The 12481-nt window shown below is 35.8% G+C and overlaps 1 protein-coding gene and 1 pseudogene across 1 annotated transcript in view; both read left to right on the forward strand.

Moving 5' to 3' along the window:
• Positions 1-12481, forward strand: part of DIP-lambda (Dpr-interacting protein lambda) — a 560727-nt gene that overhangs the window by 93682 nt on the left and 454564 nt on the right. The window lies entirely within an intron of this gene.
• LOC138188931 (uncharacterized) lies at positions 5772-5891 on the forward strand (annotated as a pseudogene).

Here is a 12481-nt window from a genome sequence, read left to right on the forward strand (position 1 = left end):
GATCCTATACGCTTCCCGACATCCTATATAATATATAGATCTCATTCTCTGTATCCGTGTTCGTCCTCTCGCATCCAGACACATATCACCCTTACCCTTCTCGGCCGCTCGATCGCTTCACCCGTCTCTGTTCGTCTCTCTAGCTACTTGATTTTCTGCTTTGCTCTGTCAACATCGTCTCTCTCGTTTCCACTCGGTCATCCACGAAGCACCATTGACGCCAGTTCACTGCCTGCCAACGCAAGAATTTATGACCGTGTATGCCGCGTCAGCTCATATATTCACGGTCGGATTTTGACATATCGCGTGCATTACGGACATTCTAATTACCTGCTCTCTCTCTCTCTCTCTCTCTCTCATACAAATACATATCTTTGGCCTACAGAGAAAAATTTCTCTCCCCCTTTGTTCCGCTTTCTACCTTTGTCAAGAAAATCACGGCGTTCTTGTATGCCAGGTGCGTACATACCTACGAAACTTGTTGATCCCTGATATATAGATTAGGTACACTTGGAATGCCCAGGCTGTCCAGTAAGAGCATTAAACAGGAAATCGATAGGTTCGTATTAAAACTTTAAAGACGCGTTTGAAATTGCGAATGATCGTCATTGGAGAATTGAAAGAAAAAAATACTTTGTTTTAAAAGGCATTCGAATAGCCATCGGAACATTCTCAATGAAAATACCGCATTTCTCAGGTGCTTCGCATTGGATTTCAGCTTCGCATCCAGCCTTTCCAATCGAGTCAGTGGCGTTCACATAACAGAGCTGCGTCGACGTATCGTCTTTGTACGCTGATCTGACTCTCTGCCGTCCCTTTGATGCAATAGCTTTGCCGTCTTTTTAAGTTTCCTAGTTTCCCCACTATGCCCTTTCTGCCACCCCTCCTACGCCCTCTTTCTCCCTCTCGCTACCACTTTCTATTTACCTGTCTAGGTGTATCACTGTTTTTCTATTCATGTAGCTACCGCTCTTTCCTCGTTTTCCTTTCTCTCCTTTATTCGACTGCTCGCCATTCGGCGCCGTTTGACACGACGATCGCGAACCATTTGAAAGTTACCAGAGAAAAGAGAAAAGAGGAGCCGTCCCTGCCTGGGCCGTATCAGAGAGGGGTCAGACTCGATAAAAAGACTGCAAGTTTAATGGACGTCGAGCCATCTCGAATGCAGACTATTCCTGGTAGCGTGTCTGCGTCTCCGTCACTCTTGCGCATCCTCGTTTTCGCCTAACGCGTTTTAAATCATATTAACCACTGAAGTATCTTGCTTTGAAAGCGAATATTAAACGATAAATTCGATTAGTGATCTTTTAATGCTGCCCGATATTAACAAAATAGCAAAGATCCTGCAATCGTAACCCCAATTTCAATCTATTATTCAGGGCGAGTCCAGAAACTGGGCCGAACGATAGCTCTGTTCCTGTTGCGGATAAAAAAAAAAAAAAAACAACTAAAGGAAAATTTTGCATTGTTTATCATTATCGTGCTGTGCGTTTTTCTTTTTTCTTTTACACAAGTATAGCGATATACTTTTTTTAATGGAACCCAATTGTTCGATTATGGACAAGAAGTGGATCAAAAATATTAGGATAAAATCACTAAGAACTCGATAATTTTCGAAATATGTAACTTTTCTTTGCACGTCGACAAGAGCTCCAGCACTTTATCACTACGTTGTAACATTTTCTCACATTTTACGCTGCGTTGTTCATTTATTCACCACTTACAATAAGTACTTAAGTAGTTTCTTTTGGTCCTTTTTGGTAAAAAAAGCTTTACGAGAAAATGTCAAGGAAATTTAAACAAGGTGAACGCGACGTGCAAGACGTCGGACTGTCTGTCCCAAACCATTTTAATGGCTTTTATTTAGCTTACTTTTCTGTTTGTCCGTCTGTCTGAGTGAAATTTTGTAAGCGAAATTTTCCTCACTTCTCGACCAGCCAGGAACCTTGTACACGTGCTTATTTTCTGTTAGAATACTAAAGATATTAATTTTTAAAGGACACAATTCCCTAGTATCTACAAAGTAAAAGTGGAAGAATGTTCGGCAGAAATCACGAATCCAAAATTGATCTAACCAAATAGAGAGTCTCTGAAACTGTTGAAATCCTAAAAACTTTGCGACTACGCTAATATGAGTCCGCCAGCTTTTTATTTTATATGATCGTCGCGTGTGCTTAACATGTACAGTTCTCGCTATATGTTGCTGTTACATTCGATTACCTTAACGATACCTCATTGGAAAAAATTATTTCCTTGTTTTCAGTAAATTCTTAAATGAAAATCATTTTCTTCAATTTTTTTAATTTATATATTTTACTTCTCCATAGGTCGATGTTCATTGATTTGAGTTCCACACATACCAATACGCATTCTTAAATAAAAATTATCTAATATTTATTTTCTTGTTCCTACATTAGTTTTACTTATTTTTCGTAATAAATGCAAAAAAGCTCTCTGTCATTCGAGAGATTTTTGTTCAGTCACCAATTTCGAACGCGTTTTTATAGATCGTCGCTGTACTGCCTTACAACTTAAATTTGTAATTGCTGCCCTATTCTTCTGTTGTACTCTTATTATCTGACTCCTTCCAAATTATATTTTTTTTTTTTTGTTTGCAACAATGGACATTGCACGTGCTTGTAAGTTTCTAAATAAATAAATAAATCTATCTTTTTCAATTATCTTTCAGAAATGAATGAAAAATCTAAAGATAAAGAACTGAACTTTGAAAATCAACCGCAAGTTTCTTTAGTAAAAAGAAATTCAGTTATGTATATATTTGTTCTGGATTATTATCATATCTATAATAGCAACGGTCTTATAATTAAAGTTACCATGCAAAGTATTAATTAAATGCACGGATACTCGATCAATTCTGAAAATCAATTTTCTAACAAATTGTCTAAAAAATTGATTTTTCTGTCGTGAAAGATACTTTATGGTTTCGATTTATCTTCGGCCATGGAATGACTCTTCCTTATCCCACTCGTACCACGAATTACGGTCCGCTCGGTATCTTCAGAAATCCTCTAATTCCTATTGATCCAATTAATGAAGACTAGTTTTACAAAATTTGCTGACCAACGAGCGTATTAATCCATGCCGTATCGGAGCTTTCCAGCGCAATTAATTAACTGTCAAAATAGGCGTCGCTTTAATTCCTGTTCAATATGGCTAATTATGCGTAATGCAACCGAATATGGATGGTTTCATGAAAATTACAATTTTATTAGTGACATTTACAATATAATCGCTTACTTGTATCCCTTACATAAGAATATATGTTTCTAACGCAAAAAAAAACATTTATTTTCGTGTAAAACATTTACTACTACTTAAAAATCTTGTACAAATAGCTGATATGGTAGATATTATCGACTGAAGCTCTATTTTTAAAAATTATTTTTAACTTAGACCTTAACAATTAAATATAATATTCCAACTATCGATTTCTAGGCAGCAGGGTCTCCTCCATTCATGTAATGTTGATATTTATAGCTGAAAATTCAAAGACAACAAACCTTGCGCTTCCAAATGTTTACCTTCTGTGTTCCTGGATTATAAACAATTTCACCTACATTGACATTTGCATTATTATTTTCTTAAATATACATATCGTTTCGTCCAAAGGAACGAAAGCGCGAGGAGTTTCGTGGATGACTTACGATGCTCGCTTTCGCAGTCGATGCGCTATTTTAGAACGGTACTTTAACAGCTAAAACGATTCGTAGCATTATTTTTAATCTTCTATGCCTGATTCTAGTTCCAACAGACGAGAGTGATGTAAACGTGAGTTTCTTGGAAGGATAATCGACGGATTTTGACGGTCCGAAGCCTCAGACTCGTCCAGGTATCGGTCACGCGCTTCCCGCTAAGGATCTACCACACTTGGAGCGCATTCACGCAGTAAACGACGCCTTGCGAGCGAATATGCCGATTGGCGATTTTCTTGAAAAGCAATCGGCGTGCGAATCTTCGCTTTGGGCCTTGTTGGACGCCCGCTCGAGTCTCACACGGCATCGGCAGTCTCGTTCGAGTCGTTCAATCGTGAACATCGATCAGAGAGTCAGTTTGCGTGCCTTCGAATCGTTAAGCGTGAAGTAAAAAACCGTTTCAATCTCTCAGCGCCCTTCAAGCGCTCGTGCAGAAAAAATCGTTTCGTCAGTCGTAACGATCGGTTGATGGGTCTTCTCAGCTGCCTTCTTTGGTTCGTCAACGTCTTCAAGCGTGCGTGGACATGGCTGCAAGTGTTGGTAGAGACAGAGTCGTTCCATCAGGCGTAACGGTCAGTGGACAGTCGTGTGCGAAATCTTCAGCTGTGAACAGTATCTCCAAGCACACGTGGAAGAAAGTATCGTCTTAATGAGCGAACGATTGGTAAACAGTCTCAGTTGCGGGTCTTTCAAATGCGAGCAGCCTCGACACGCGTTCGTGGACGAATGTATCGTTAACCGTTCGTATCGTCGTAAGATAGTTGGTCGCATTTGTTCAGTCGTTTCGTAATCTCGTCTTAATCGTCGAAGACAAGTCGAAACTTTCATCGCTTCCTCGTAAATCCGTTACTCAAGGTTAATTAATAACGTTGCAGAGCGCGATATCATCGATATCGGACACGTGTTGTTATTTCCTTAAATTGTGTCAATATTATCAGCAAACAAGTATCTTCCTACTTACTGTATATGACTTTTGAAACATTGAAAGATTATTATTACTCGACTACTTCAATATTGATTAAAACATTTCTTTAATTGTGATTAAACTCGTAAAACATTTCCTACTTATGTAAGAGACTTTAAATTGATTTGAAGTAGTATTTTACAGGGAACTGATGAAACTAATGAGTTAGATATTTATATAATTAACTCATTTGTATTTTTTCATGTTTTTACAAATATGGTAATTTTGGCAGTACGATTTCGCTCTACATCTCCACTCCGTTTGATCAGTGCTGGGTCAAATTTATAGGAAAAATATTTTAAATATGAAGTAGTATTATAAAAAAATAAAATATCTTTATTTTCACAATGTGATGTATAAAGTAAAATATTCTATCTTTGTATTGTAAATAGTGTAGCATCGTGGAATAATCGTAAGAAGGAACTCGCTAGGAGTACGAATTACGATGTAGATAGAAAGTGGAATTTGCAATGGGCCATGTGGTCCTTCGGAAAAGTAGTTGCTTGGAAAAGGCGCACGTGACCATCTCTGGTCATGGACAGCTGCGGAAAACGTGCGTGTGGTGGGAGTACGAAAACTGTGATAAGGGGATACTTGGTGGAGAAAGTTAGTTAGTCGTTGTTCATTAGTTGCGGGTTAGTTGCGAGTTGTCGATTGTAGTGAGTTGTGAGTTGTCACTCAAAAGTTGAATAATTGTATAAATTTAGTTGTTTCGGTTGTATTACATTACTACATTAAGCTCTAATTAAATAATCATCGCTTTCCTGCTTCAATCGTTATAAATAAATCTATGAAATAAAGTCAATATAGAAGTATTGTACGTATATATGGCGTTTGAAAGAATAAAAAAATACATGTGTGACGATTTCCTGCGCGCGGCGGAAAAGAAGTCGAGAATGTAAAATGACATGTTTTACGCTTTGCTTTCGCGAAAATCAATTATGAAATTCCCTTTACTTGACTTTACAGTCCATTTTTTTTTTAAAACGAAGCCAGGCAAGATTTTGCATATCTTTTTTATATTCATACATATTTGCATGTTTTGTAAATATTTTTTTATGCAATAATATGAAATAATAAAACAAAATACCTCAGCTAACGCTCATACCGCGTTGAATGTACTCGTTCTCGTCCGATCACGAAAGTTTAAGCAGCGCTGGGCACGGATAGCACTTGGACGTGTGACCGTTTGGGAACTCCGTGTGGTGTTAGCATTTTTTACTTTGGAAAAAAATATATTTTTAACACGACTGTCACCATACATTGTGTCATTCTCTCATACACGTACAAATAAATTAGCACACGTTTTCAAACTAAGAAGTCACGTTTCTTGATATGCTGAGATTTGATGGTATCAGATTGATATACGACACTGTCAGTCTAATTTTTGACTTCTGTTGCACTGGGAATCGAGTACCACCGAACAAAGTACCCGAGCACAAAGGAACCGGCTCGATCGACTGTCGTTACCTCTTGAGTGTATCCGTACTTGATACAATTTCAACGTCGATTTTCTTGAAAACGTAGCCTTGTATGAAAAATTGTCAATCCACATTTTCGATTTACTTTTGCACGAGATACTTCTACTTTCGGCTTGTACCATGATTTTTGGTACACCCCAGTTTGAAAATGCTTGTTTTTAATGTATATAAATACAAGTACGAACTTCCTGATAAGTTGAATTCGCGAATCCTTACCACCTATATACTGCAAGAATTTGAATGGCTTCGAGGACTAAGAAAACTAACACTAGTGACGTAGAGTTTTCCTAGAAGTGAGAATCACTTCAACATGAATGAAAAAGAAAAATGTACGGATTATAAGTTGGGCCAGAGTAGCGACCGGCCGAAACTAAATTTTCAAGCAATCTATTGACGTATGAAATGTTGCACTGTCTTATCCGTGTGTTCGTCACATACATAGTAATAATTAAAATCAGTAGACATACATATTCAGCCGAATATTAATCTAACCCAATCTACGGGTTTGACCCATTTATTTCTTTTTTTTTTTTCATTTATATTAAAGATGACTAGCACCAATGAGTTAAATTTAGATAAAAAATACAGTCACTTGTGTGCCAGAATTATAGAAAGAGTAGAAGGGTTGTATCTGTACATCGAATAAACAAGAAATAAAGCGGATATCCAGGAACGACTCATCAGCTATGGAATCCAAAAAACTAATTTTAACTTAAGAAAATGTTGCCTCTCCGCTTGTTTGTCTGTTCGTACTCGCATCACGTAAAAACTACTGAACAAATTTCGATCGGGTTTTCTCCGTTATATAGCGTAGTGTCTTGGAAAGAAAATTGGATATGTTTCATCTCGACCCGTTTTGTAGAAGCTGAGAAACAGCCTCGCATTTGAATTGTATCCGCTCCAATGTTTGATCGTCGAGCAACGATGGTTATTGTTTACGTCGTGTTTGTTCTGAAATCGAACCTTCTTCTAATTTAATATTTCTTACTGCGGAAAATAATTTAACTTTTAGTATAAAAAATATGTAGCTATTTCATTCATAGAAATTCATCTGCTTAAAAATTCTTCCGTATATTAGTTGTGCGTACCGAATATTTTATACACGTTAAAAAGCTATAGGAAACGTTAATTGTTAAATCAAATAAATTAAATTTAATCGAAGTTTTCTCCGGACGTTAACATATTTCGATAACATATTTCAAGTTCATTGAAATCGGTAAAGTGGGCTATTCTTTTCGAATAAAAATGCCAATAATATCGATCACGATTCACTAGCCGTTGCAGAACACGGTTACAGCGTAAATTAAGAGCATTTCAAACTTTTCCTCGTTACTCTAACTCATGATGCTACGTGTTATTCTTCGTGCATTGTCCACGTACACGCTATGCAGAAGATAACACGAGAATATTAATATCTTGTGTACTCTCTGAATGAGGTAGAGGTATCAATAATAAATGTTTACAAACATTCCATGAGGTACAACGACCGTACGGTAACACGAGAAAATTTACGAAGATGTAGCATTAAAAGGAATAGCGCGTATCTTTCAGTTTGAGCACAGTTACTGTTCGCGTAAATGTTCTCATTTCCCTGTTATTATGTAGTCATACACGCAAAAGTTGAAAATACGACGGAAAATCGACTTTAATAAAAGATAGAAAATATCAAACATCGTTAGTTTGCAGGTTCTTAGAAATAACATCATTTATGGCAAGCACTAGAACAAATTCCGATAAATCCACTAATAATGAAAGTATTTCGTATAGCAATTGTAAAACGTAGGCAACGCGTTAGTAGATAGGGGCGTTAAGATTAGGTGAGGAACACTTGCGTTTCTTTCAATGGATTTGTACAATTTATCGTTGATTTATTATTAAATACTACAAAAAATAATAATATAATATTATTGTATTAAAGGGTGCAGTTCATTATTCGTTATGGGAATATTTTATACACATTAAAAAGTTATTGGTTCAGATGGAGTAACAGATTAAAAATAGCACGAATACGCCTAGTTATCCCAGTTCTTTGAAATAATATGGTCGTTTCTCCTCGACGAAATGATGGGTAAGAGTAATGAAACGAATCGAATCACATGCCACTCGTAATTTCGATTCGAACCACATCTATATACAGACGTTTCGTTTATCGTGTCTACTTTTAATATCTTCGTTACTTCTGCAGATACAGAAAAATGTACGAGTCAAAAGTTATTTGGATTAATACATATTATCGTGATTCGTGTTTTACCTTCAGAGCCATTCTTTCTTTTTTTCTCTCGAATTTTCAAGGTCATCGACGATTTTCCGATAGCAGTAACATATTTTTATCATCGTACTATTGTAGCTAATAAAACATGGATTTTAGACATGTCATTGAAATAACCTAAAGTAAAAAATCCATGATAATTTGCAACGATATGAGAAATTAAGCATTTCCCAAGCAAGCAATGCCCATTACTTTCGAGATTCTAATAAATCGTGTTCTTAAGTTCGTTTGATGACGCTTCGTTTATAACGATTATAAACAGCATACGAATCGAAACACACTCACGGTCGACTCAAGGCGTTAATCGAGATAATCGGTCGAAAGTTCTGCCATCTTATCTGTCTTGCTAACATCGACATGTGCAGTCAACCAACTTTGCGGTGACCTTCGTCCAGCGAGTCTATGGCGACGTATTCCCCTTGTGCGGCGGTAAAGAAGTTAGTCTCAGGGAGGACAGTGGTTTGACAACAGGGCGGTCCCGCAAGCTCAAAGATCCTTCGGGATATGACTTTATGATACTTTTCTAGCAAGCAAATGAACAATGATCGATCTCTGACAAGACGAATCTTTACCAGGTGTCTGCTTCGCTGTATCATAAAGTCGCCGCGTTGCATTCTTTAACAATTTTAGTAGCTGAAAATACCCGTATCGACGAAGATTACAAATTACGAATTAAAAGAAAGATTAAAAATTCAAATATGCAAATTATCTGGTTTGTATGAAGATGCGTGTGTGTATTTTTACGTACGCAATACACAATGATGATTGTTACCTGGGTAATTACTGTTTCATTGTTGGCAGTTAATAACAAAGTAATAGGATTCTTAGAGAGAATGATTCATCGAAACTATTCGTTTGTAGTAATTATTCCATGGAAATCAATTGGTTCCAATTGATTAGCACGATCAGTTGCAACGATTCAGCTACCTAAGCGGCAAATGGGTCTATCTGCGACATATCACAATACATCAAACGTGTTTGGGGATACATTAATTCAGCGACTATGAAAATAGCTGTGTGATTGACCCGTGTAATATGGTTAATTCGCATGACGATATGGACCGTATGAAAATTCAAACGCGCACCGTCAATGGGGTTTAATGGGCCAAAACCGGAAAATAGCGATGTCATTGCATGCCAAAGTGCGCTTGCTGCGGCGATTATGTCAATACTGATATTGTATCATATGCTGCATGGTATATATTTATCAAATAGGGCAATTTTTTTAAAAGACCGACTTTATCGGAACTGTAGTCTCATTTTTCATCCGTATAACGTTAAACAAAAGTTATAAATCAAAGATTAAGAAATTGTTGGATAATTTGATAATTGAGAAACGGTCGATGACTGGTACGAAATATTAGTATAGGAATGAACATATATATATATATACATATTTCTACATGATACGAAAGAAAAATTGTTTGAAAAAGATCGAAACTATGCAACAAACTCTTTTTATTTAAGTATCCGTTTTGGGAGAAAACTAAATTTTCCAATAGTACCATGTACGAAGCGAAATGTAATTCCATGTATAAATACACGAAAAAATCAGGCCTCCGAGTGTAGTTACGTTATAATAATGAGAGACAATTTTGTTGTAATATTTCTGTATTATTATGTGAAACCGAATTAGGTACTTGACAGAAGCTGGCTTTATCTAAGGCATTTGACGAATCATTCGTTAATCAAAATAATATGTTTTCATTTCCACGAAATTATTATCAAAGATTATTTATAGATATCTATCATAGATTCTTCCAATGAAATACAATTCACAACGAATTACGTCATGCGCGTGACAATTGGCCGCAAATCAAGCAGATAATAATCTACCGTTATAATCTACTATTAGATTGGAAACTACTTCATATTCTGGTAAACATTTGTATACAGGGTGTTCATTTGAAAATGTCCAATTATCTCGAGAACTACGCATTTAAAAAAAATTTTTTTTGAAATAAAAACAATGCAACTTGTCTCTCACTTTTCAGCCTATTTCAAGGTAATTTGTAGAACAAATGGAAACCACACTTTTTTCTCATTCTTCGGGAAAAAAGAAAAAGCTTTTATAAGAAAGACCTTTTATCGGACTTTGTCTTAAAAGGATATTTGTTCAACTTTTATCTGTACAACTTTTTTGATACATAGAACATCGGAATAAATGTGTTCAGAATGTCCTCGCTTTTCCTAAAATTACCAAGATTTTGAAAACATTTTATAATGCTTCGTTATTTGTGTATTTAAAAGGTCTCGTGAAAAAGTCGAATTGTTAGTGATTGTACACTTTAATCTCTCCCGTTGCTTTGGAAATAACAAAAACTGAAATAAATGTTTATCTGAACAAATACCCTTTTAAGATGAAGTGCGATAAAGAAATGTTTTCTATACAAGCTTTTCCTCTTCTCTCGCAGAGTAAGAGGCTGTAAAGAAAAAATATGATCTCCATTTTAAAAGACCAAGTTGACCTTTGAATGACTTTAAAAAGGCTAAAAAATTAATAACGAGCAGCACGGTTGCGCTTCCTCCTCGGAACTTTTGTTTCAAACATTTTTTTCTTAAACTGCGTAGTTTTCGAGATAGTTGGACGTAAATTTTCCAAATGAACATCCTGTGTAAAATCCGGCGCATATGCATAGTACAACGTTCAGCGTCTATAGAAATTGATATGTTCGATTCAAGAAATTCTCTATCACTTCTTTTTAGATAGCCGGTAGTAATTTTGAATATTACGATGCAGTAGCAAACCTATGTAGAATATCAGTAGTAAAATATTTTGCTTGTACTAGAACTTTTCGAATATTAAATTTTCTTTCGAGTTGGTATAACATTATCAGATGTTCTAAAATATCAATACGCATTTTTAACAATTTTACGATTATTTCAACTGCTGTATGAAATTTTGTTATTCATATAACGATCTATAGACAGAACGTTAATAGCTAGTTATACTTTTTGACGAATTATTAAAATTTGTTACTAGTTGAAAAATATGCTACATTTGTTTCTAAATGCGAGGATACGATATGCACAATGGTCTTGTAAGATTAAATCGTTTCTTTAAGCGATTTATGAAAATTTGGGAAAGATGCGATCGAAGAAGGTATACACGTATATGTACTTCAAATGCAATGTACTTAATGGACGAATAGCGAAACACTGTTTCATGGGTTTACCGTGAAAGCATTTTCGAAAGCCCCATTACGAGAACCGTAGCTTGAGTTCTCTCAAAAGCACCATTAATGGACCATAGTATATCTTCATTTCATTTAGGCTAGGTTTCCAGCAAAGCTACTATTCACAATGTATTTATTTGCAACATCTGCTTTACTTTTTTTTTTTTTTTAAATTTATAACAATTCTCTTAAACTATCCATCACAAAAGCGTCCATCTTGAGCTATATTTACGTTGTTTCGTGTAGATTTTGATATAAAGCACAAATGATAACAAAGATTTTATAATGTATTTCCATATATTATTTTTGAAGTTTCATGGAATCATAATGATTGATAATTATTTAATCGTGTTGAAACTATCGCAGTGAATCTTATTACAAGTATATGTATATATGTATATTGCAGTAAGTAGCTCGCACGGCAGGGACATTAAACAGTTTACCCAATGACCAGGGTAAGAGTGGTCTCGTTACCCTGCACAATTTTCGATATTATACTGCACGACACTGGCTCGAGGAAAAATCTTCTCCCTCGCAAGCTCGTGCGACTACTTCAAAATAGCGCATTTTCTAATATTAACCTCAAGTCGAAGGACTGCAATCTTATTTTTACTGACGTCGTCTGCATACTAGGGCGTTTAAGTGCACGCAGTATTTTAAGGCTTTTGTGTTTCAAAAGATCCCCAAAAATTCTTGGATAGTCTTCCAAATTTCTGGAATGTCGTCCGGTAGCTTTTAGTTGCCACACGTCGCCATAATTTTTTAAGTAAATCTAAATGTTTGGGAAAATTACTTAAAATTACTGGTTTTGAAAATGACCCAGTATGTAGATGGGTCTTAAAAAAATTGATCAGAAAAAGAATCTACAAATATAGAAG

Source organism: Bombus flavifrons, chromosome 17 (genome assembly GCF_040668555.2).
Source record: "Bombus flavifrons isolate JBK064 chromosome 17, iyBomFlav1_principal, whole genome shotgun sequence".
NCBI classification, from domain to species: Eukaryota; Metazoa; Arthropoda; class Insecta; order Hymenoptera; family Apidae; genus Bombus; species Bombus flavifrons.